Source organism: Nyctereutes procyonoides, unplaced genomic scaffold, assembly GCF_905146905.1.
Source record: "Nyctereutes procyonoides isolate TBG_1078 unplaced genomic scaffold, NYPRO_anot_genome, whole genome shotgun sequence".
NCBI lineage: Eukaryota > Metazoa > Chordata > Mammalia > Carnivora > Canidae > Nyctereutes > Nyctereutes procyonoides.
This window is the reverse complement of record NW_026575130.1, coordinates 16437307-16446258: the sequence shown is the minus strand read 5'-3', so window position 1 is coordinate 16446258 and position 8952 is coordinate 16437307.

Here is an 8952-nt window from a genome sequence, read left to right as displayed (position 1 = left end):
CAGGTTCTAAATAAACACGACAGGTGTCAAGAAAAGCAGCTGGATCTGGTTTAGAGGTCTAACAGATGGGAAAACACTAAACTGGAAAGGGAGAGAACGAACCTTTGATTCTCTGATACAGACACCATTGTGGTATGAGTTTGTGACCATTTCCAAGAGCTGCTAGCCACCAGCCTTCATCAAACTGTGACATTGAGTTTGAAGCGCAAAATGTCAAGAGAATGAAATTGAAGACAGATGTCCCTTAGAGGGACAGGAAGAGAGAGGATGAGGCTATATCTAGTTGGCTCAAAATTTTGGTTAGATAAATACAGTGCTTTTCTGAATAAATCCTTGGTGAATAAAGACTCTAAAAAAACTGCCTGTGCTATAATAAGTAACAAACAGGCATTTTATAACTTGTGTAAAGCAATGTTGCTATGTTTTCTCTAGGCCATGTGAGTCAGGATCTAAACACTGAATATTATTAACAATAACAAATTATTTCACTAACTCTAGTCTTTGTAGAATCTCCCCTCACGCCAGCATTTCTGGAAACATCCAAGGCATGTTTTTCCACGTTCACCAGTATACCCTTTTTAGCTGTAATGGGTCAACTGCCATTTCTTCTGCTGCCTCTCTTAACTTCCTGAGGTGCCTGTTGCTGAGGATTGAGGTTCTCAATTGAGAACCGAAATTCTCAGCAAGTCTTGTGTGAGAGCACAATTCAACTGCTGCCACAACTTACTGTGTGTGTGTGTCAATATATTGGGACTTCTTTGGCTGTATGTGACAGAAGCCCAGGTTAATTTTACCTTGACTGACTGATGAAATTCAATGTCAGGGGACACCTGGGTGGCTCAGTGGTTGAGCATCTGTCTTTGGCTCAGGGTGTGATCCCGGTCCCGGGATCAAGTCCCACATCAGGTTTCCTGCATGGAGCCTGCTTTTCCCTCTGCCTATGTCTCTGCCTCTCTTCTCTCTCTCTCTCTCTCTCTCTCTCTCTCTGTCTCTCTCTCCTTCTGTGTCTTTCATGAATAAATAAATAAAATCTTAAAAAAAAAAGAGAGAAATTCAAAATTCAATGGCAGGATGGTAGCCATCTCAGGGGCATGAGGAATCAGGCAAATCCAGCCTTGCCAGGAATCTTTCTTTCTCATCTTACCTTTTGCCTCTGCTTTATTCTTATCTTCAAACTAGCTTCTCCTTTTTTCCCAAACCACATGTTGATAGTGTCTAATCCTCGTATGCCATAATCGAGGCTCCCCAAAAAGACAGTCAACTCTTTCAGTTCTAGGATTTCCAGGCCATAGACTTGTTGGTTCAATGTGGGCCAGGTCCTCTCCCCTGGATCAATCAGCTGTGGCTGTGGGGAAATAAGACTATGACTGGCTCAGCTAGAGATGGCATCTTACTCCTGGACTAAGCGGTAGTGATCAGCCAGCAAGGCAACGGGCTTACATGGCTGCTAAGTGATACATGGACAGGAGTCACATCTGTCTTCATAATTGCCAAATAGGTATTTATGCCTACCAAGTAGGCATTTAAAAAATTGTGGAAAGAATGAATTATGTATGTGCATGTGCGTGTGTGTGTGTGTGTGTGTGTGTGTTGTGTGGAGTGGTGGGGAGTAGAGAGAAAGGGTTTTTATACACTTCTCACCATGCCATTTCTCACCGACCCCTAGAATGCCAACACTGAACCGAACTGAAGGCATTCCACAGTTGCGACATCCTGCTGATTTCCAACAGTGCAAAATCTCGTGATAATCTCTTCTGGGTTCTGTGCAACAGTGAGGTAGAGAGAATTCCTTTCCCATGGCTGCTGCCACTCTGGGGTCTGTTTACTTCTGTTGAGATCAGGCTGTGCTAGACCTGTTCCTCCACGTTGGTCCCTGGCACCTGGGAATAACCGTAGACGGCAGATGCCTCTGCTCTTGTTCATGTAGACCGGATCATCTGTTTAAGTGGGGAGAGCCTTCCCTTGCTCCCAGGTCAAAGGCCCTACAGCAGTGTTTTGTGTATTCCTTCAGCATCATCTGTGGGGCTTAATCCCCGATATCATCTTCTGCTGCTGGGAATCCCTTTTCCTTCCAAGATTATGGCATCCAGGATTATGGCATCCTGTGCCCAGTTTGCATTTCTGAGGAACTGTTCCTTTAGGATCAGTTATTTCCCGCATGTTCCTGTGTGCTTCATCCAAATCATGCTGTGGTGAGTCTGCTGTGTCCTCCAGACATGCCTAGACATGTTCAAATCTGAAAGTGCACGAGTTCAGCTTGGACTGGAACTGCCGTGCAGGTCTGGCTGAACAGGGTTAGTCAGAGTACCCTAGCACAGGGCTTCCATTTGCCCATTTCCAACACCCTGCACAGGAGACTGAACAGGAGCAGCTTTAAGCGTAATTGTGAATCCTGAAAAATGTGTCTTTCCAAGCTCCACCTTTCCCTTCTTACATCCATTTGTTTTCCTTCTGGATGATGATTGCCTTTGCCTCTGAGGCATAGGTCCACCTAGGTATTTGCATTTTTAACCTTTTAAACTTTTACTGCTATGTTGTAATATAAATTGTTTGCTAATGTAATTGTGAGGGAAGAAAAGTTTCATTTAACTGGCGCTAGCCAGTGGAAAAGGAGATACTCTTTGGTGCTTGGTTGGGGTGGTGGATGCAGGTAGGACTGGAGCCAGCCCCAGCCCCTGTCCCTTTTCCTATCCAAAGATCTCCCTTGGAGAGAATGAATCAGGAGTAAGCCACATAGAGAATGCTAGAGGCTTGTTTCCAAGAGCTTCAAGGATGAAGGAGTAAGTGGTCATTGTCACCTGCTTCTTTGGGACCTGGAGCTCACCCCAGAGATGCTGACACCTATGCCACCAGCTAGTGTGCTTGCAGCTTTTCCTTCCCTTCTTCTCTGGCCTGAATGTAGCTCAGTGTTATTTTAATCTCAGTCACTCTTGTTCCAAAGTGGGTATTTTTTTCAGACTTACTGTGTTTACTTCTTTTATTTTTATTCCTTTTAGAGTGTGTGTGGGAGTGGGGTCAGAGGTAGAGGGGGAGAGACAATCTTAATTAAGCAGACTCCATGCCCAGTGCTGAGACCAACTGGGGGCTTGATCCCACAACCCTGAGATCATGATCTGAGTAGAAATTAAGACACAACTGACTGAGCCACCCAGGCGCCCCTGTGTTTACTTCTTTCAAATTTAACAATAGTAGCAACACAATGATAGAAATTTTGAAAACAAAGGAAAGATGAAAAAATATGAACAGTCACCATTCTAGTGAAAAAAAAAGTTCAACATTTTTTGGATGTAATAATTACTTTCTGTTTTCTCCTCGGCATAGTTTTAAAAGTATATACACAAATATGAAATAGTTTGATCACTTGGAAGCCCGGTTTTCTATCCTACCTGTTTTATTTATTCTTTTATATGCCTTTTATACATTATTTTATGGTCTTCATAATCAGTTGGTATGTTTTTAACATAAATTAGGTGAGTATTTAATTATATTTTCACCCTCCGCGATACAGAATGCTTCTTTATTTGATTTTAACTTCTGGCAATAAAGCTTCTAACAATGGAAACTGTTTTTAGAAAAATCCTCTTTAATAATAGATGTAATGCTGCAGTCAGTTTGGATAACTGACTCCCTTGATAGCTGAATTGGGTCATAAGACTGAACAATCTTGCTGTTTGAGATAGCCCTAAACATCCATACATCATAAAGTTCATTTGGATGGTTATGTAACCCAATATAAGGGAAAGGGAGAGGAAACATATTGCATTTCATTTACGATATATAGCCTTACTGATTTATAATATAGCAAAAGGATTTTGCGGCTTCTCATGCCCGCTCAGGGGATATTTTGAGGCTTCTTCTCATTTCTCACTCTATTTTTTTATGTCTTCTCCAAAAAAATCTCAAAAAAATTAGATAATTTATTTTTCATTGATGATCTGGGTAGAAATGACAGCGCCTTACTTGTTCAGCATGCAGAAAGTAAATTTGAGAATTAAGCTATTTTCCAGATATTTGAACATATCTTTCCATCCTAGTTCCCACAAACAAACAAAACCCCAGACCACTTTCCTACTGCCTCAGTTATCTGACTATTTCAGGTCAATATGGATTATTTTGGCCTGGATTGTCTTGAAATCCCAATTTTGTTATGTACCTCTATTTACCCAAGAGAGAAAAGTTTATGTATCACTGCGAAGGTCTCAACGATTGCTTTAGAATCCTGCTCTGCAGTCAGAGCTGGCTTTTCAAGTTGTCTGTTTTGAAAGAATGCCAGAAAACACCCCTGAATAATTACTGGTATAATTCTGGAACTCTGCTTGCTGTGGCTTATGGTGTAGCATTGTAGCTCTGCAACACAAAATGTCCATCCTCCGAAACTGAGAGTGAATGGATGCGGTTTGCTGAGTCTCATGGGGTCAGTCACCTCTGGGCAGCCCATGTCCTCAGAGAGCAAGGGACTGGCTGTGGAGGGAGACGCTGTTTGCTTCCTTTCATTTTCAGTGTGGATAAAACCCCCAATATTTTTTTATTGCAAGCTTATTAGATTTTATTTGAGTCCATAAATAGTTTTAAGAAGAACTTATGTGAAGCAAGTAATTTGAGAAACCACTATTTTGGCTTGTGGCTTTGAATTCTCTCCTCTTTGCCTTCATTCTATGCCCCCAAATTTATTTCTAATTCTATTTTTTTTTTTTCTGGTAGAGAAGGATGAGATGATGTTTGTGTTTTGAAGGATCTTTATAGCCATTATGGTTCTAATCGTGCCTTGAAAGGAGGATCCCAGAAAAGGACTGAAGATCACTTGGTATGAGAGGCACGCTGTCATGCCTCCGTTTAGTAAAGGTAAAGGTTTAGTCAGGCTCCGTTTAGTAAAGGTAAATGGAGGCTCAGATTTCAAAATGTGGCCACTTGGTGTATCTGGAGTGAATATTTCATTTTGTAATATTTAAATATCTGAATATGCAATACTGATCTAGGTCAGTAGTATCAAACTATTTGGTCTCAGGGCTGCTTTACACTTCTAAATATTATTGAGAGTTCCCAAAGAGTTTTCAGTTGTATGGTTTATATTGCTCAATATCTACATTTTGGAAATAAGAAATAAGAACTGAGAAACTAGAAAAATATCAATTCATTTAAAATTCTAAAATAATAAACCAAGTACATGCTAACATTACATATTCAGTGAAAATATTCATTTATATTTATTTTTAAAATAAAAAATTAGTTAGAAGAGTGACATTGTTTCACATTTTTCAAATTCTTGTACAAGACAGATTTTCCTATGTGCTTCTGAATTCAGTCTGTTGCAATATGTTATTTTAGTTGAAGTGTGTACACATATATAGTTTGAAAAGGGTGTTTTAGTAGCCCTAAAAAGGTCTTTATGAGTAATCTTTTTTGATATTACCCCCAAACTAGGCAAGTGTTAGTTTTTTAAAGGTTAGTTGCAATGTGCAATCAGAAGCCCTATCAATGAACTATCTGTGCACTGTTACATTTGAGTCTTTTCATCTATCTTGAAATGTGACTGACCGTTTTAACCATGCTTGGTTTTATAACATCATGCACTGGTTATTTAGAAAATATTGATTCACTGAGTTATTCATATTTTCCAGATGTTAACACATTTTATTATACAATATGATAAAATCACATTTATATCACCACAGATCCTATCAGAAAAGCCTTTCAGTGTTATATAATTGTCAACCACAGTTGTTGGGTATGAGGTTTTCAAACTGGTAATTTTTGTTGAAAGCTCAAATTCAGTCATTGGCGATAGATACTAGCTGTTGTTTTCCTTAAAGTAATAGGCTATGTTGTTAATTTTTGAGAAAAGATCTGTCAAATGCCCAACTTGAATAACCATAATCAGGACTGACAGTGGATCTTTCAGGCAAAATGATATTCCATGAAAAGAGCAGCTAGTTCAGATCACAACCCAGATGGTGGTCCACGTGTTTTTCCTCAAGACCAACATTTTACTTCAATATGCAGCAGGAGTGCTTGAAAAGAATAGATCTTAAAAGTTCTCACCACACACACACACAAAAATTGCAACTGTATGCTGTGAAGGATGTTAAGACTCACTGTGATCATCTTGCTATTTATGTAAATGTTGAATTATTATGTTGTACACCTGAAAGTGATGTCTATTATATCTCAAAAAAATTAAAAACCTTAAATAATAAAGAAGTAATATGTGTGTATGTCCCATTTTTTTCCACACAATTAAAAATACATGTACATAGCCTTGAATTTTAATAAAATTAACATTTCTACTGCTTTATAAAGAACATTAAGTGAAACCACTTTTATATATTTTTCATAGGTATTACTTTATTTTAGTTTTCAAAGTATAGTTGACACACAATGTGACAACAGTTTCAGGTGTACCACACATAGTGATTCATTTTCTCTATATGTTAGGCTGTGCTTCCCGTGAGTGTAGCTACCATCTGTCACTGTACAGTGCTATTACAATATCATTGACTGTATTCCTTATGCTGTACCTTTTATTCCTGTGATTTATTCATTCCATAACTGGAGGCCTATATCTCCCTCTTTCCTTCAGCCAGTTGTCCTAGGCCCCCAGATCCCTTTTTTATGGGAACCATCAGTTTATTCTATGTATTTATAGGTCTGATTGTGCTTTTTGTTTGTTTTGTTTTGATTCCACATATGAAAATATATGGTATTTGTTTTTCTCTAACTTATTTAACTCATCATTATATCCTCTAGGTCCATCCATGTGTCCAGCTTGCAAATGGCAAGCTTTCATTCTTTTTCATGGCTGAATAATATTCCATTATACACACACACACACACACACACATATTTTTTATCTATTTATCCATCAATGGATGCTTGGACTGCTTCCCTAACTTGGCCATTGTAATAAAGCTGCAGTGAACATAAGGGTCCATAGACCTTTTGAATTAGATTTCTCATCAGTAGTAATTTTATTTCATGTACACTATGAACACATTGGATGCCATTGCCTTGAATTGTGCTCAAGCACTAGCTGTTTCTCTCTCAATTGCTTTGTACTATCAGTGCAAATGCCAACATTGTGGAAAAGTCACTGACATCGTAGCATTGTTATGAAAATGGTTCTGACATCATAGCTTTTCTGAAAGTGACTCAGGGATCCCCAGAGGTCTGTGTGCCACACTTTTAGAACCACTGACTAGGTCCTTTTTTTTTTTTTGTTTTGTTTTTTTGTTCTACATTTTGGGCATTTTCTAGAAGCAGACTAAGTGAAAAAATTATGGGACGTGAAATATTAATGGTTTTATAGATTACAAGTTTTATTCTAAAAGAAATAACAATGTGTTTCCCACTGTACAAAAAGAATTTCCAAAAGTCAAAAACATGAGTTTTTAGGATAAAAAACATTTATCCTAGCATATGAGGATGCAAAACAGAATTCAAGCCTTCCGGTATTTACTCATTCAACATATATTTTTAAATGTTTGCTATTATAAAGTTACATCGAAATGAGAAATTTAGAAATGAGAAATATATATTTATACATTTTTATTAAAATGTTTTTTATAATTGATTTAAAATCTATTATTTATGTGTATGCTCCAAAGAGTAAATTTTGTTTGTCTATTTAAGTGAATATCTACTTTCAATTTTGGGTAGAAAATCCTGGTATCAAATCAATTCTGAAACCATGGCTAATGGCTGCAAAGTAACTAAAAATGTTACATGACATTTAGAGTTTTACTATGCAAAGTTCTCTTTCCTCTCTCCCTCCCTTCTTCCCTCTCTCTTTTTCCTTCTTTCCTCCTTTTCTTCCTTCCTCTCTCCTTCCTTCCTTTTCTTTTTTTCTTGCTTTCCATTTGTTGTGAAAAGTTTATTTTTTAAAAAAATTATCCACAGAGAACTACCTTCAGTCTGATAAAGGCTTTTTTTTTGCATGTTTTTTTTTTTTTAATTTTTATTTTTAAAGAAACAGTCTGGGGCACCTGGGTGGCTCAGTGATCGAGCTGGTTGAGCGTCTGCCTTTTGCTCAGGTGGCTCAGGTCATAATCCCGGGGTCCTGGGATCAAGTCCCACATCAAGCTCCCCGCAGGGAGCCTGCTTCTCCCTCTGCTTATGTCTCTGCCTCTTTCTCTCTGTGTGTCTCATGAATGAATAAGTAAATGAATCTTAAAAAAAAAAAGAAATAGTCTATTCTTGCTAAAATGTATCCCTTGGAATGAATTTGAGATAATTATTACACATCACTCCTACCTTCCTTTTTATTTTTTTATTTTCCATCTACAAGTACTCTGTGAATTCCTTTCCACATGTAAAGGCTATTCTTAGGGCTCTTACATATAACAGAGCTAGCATCAACCTACTGGGCAGGTTCCCTGCTCTTGTAGTTTGAGGACTGTGTAAGCAGTTAAGAGCTCTGGAGTCAAGAGGCCTTAGGTTCTAATCATATATCTAATGACCTTGGCCAACTTACTTGACCTCAAAAGCCTTGATTTCTTCACCTATAAAAAAGATCTAATATTAGTACCTCCTACTCAAGATAATATACAGCACTTAGTGCAGAGACTGGCATGTGGTTCACATTTAATGTATATTATCATTACTTCTGAGTCTCGGTGTTCTTGACATTCATATTAGATGATATATAAAGTAATTCTTTTCTGTATGGTTGACTTTTGTGCTAATAAAATTTCTGGAAACTATTGGCTGCTTCAAAAAGAAAAATCTATTAGTATGAGGAAGATCACAAATGTACATATACCACATACATAGTTGCCAAAGAAAATGAAGTTTATGTTCTCACTTGTTTGATCTTTCTTGTAAATACCTAATCTATACTGATTAGGAAAGTGGAACAATTTATTCTAATCCAATAATTTTGGTTTAATCCAATATTTTGAGTCTTTAGGCAACCTGGTATTTTTTTTAATCTAAATTTTTGTATTTTGGTTTCCTTCT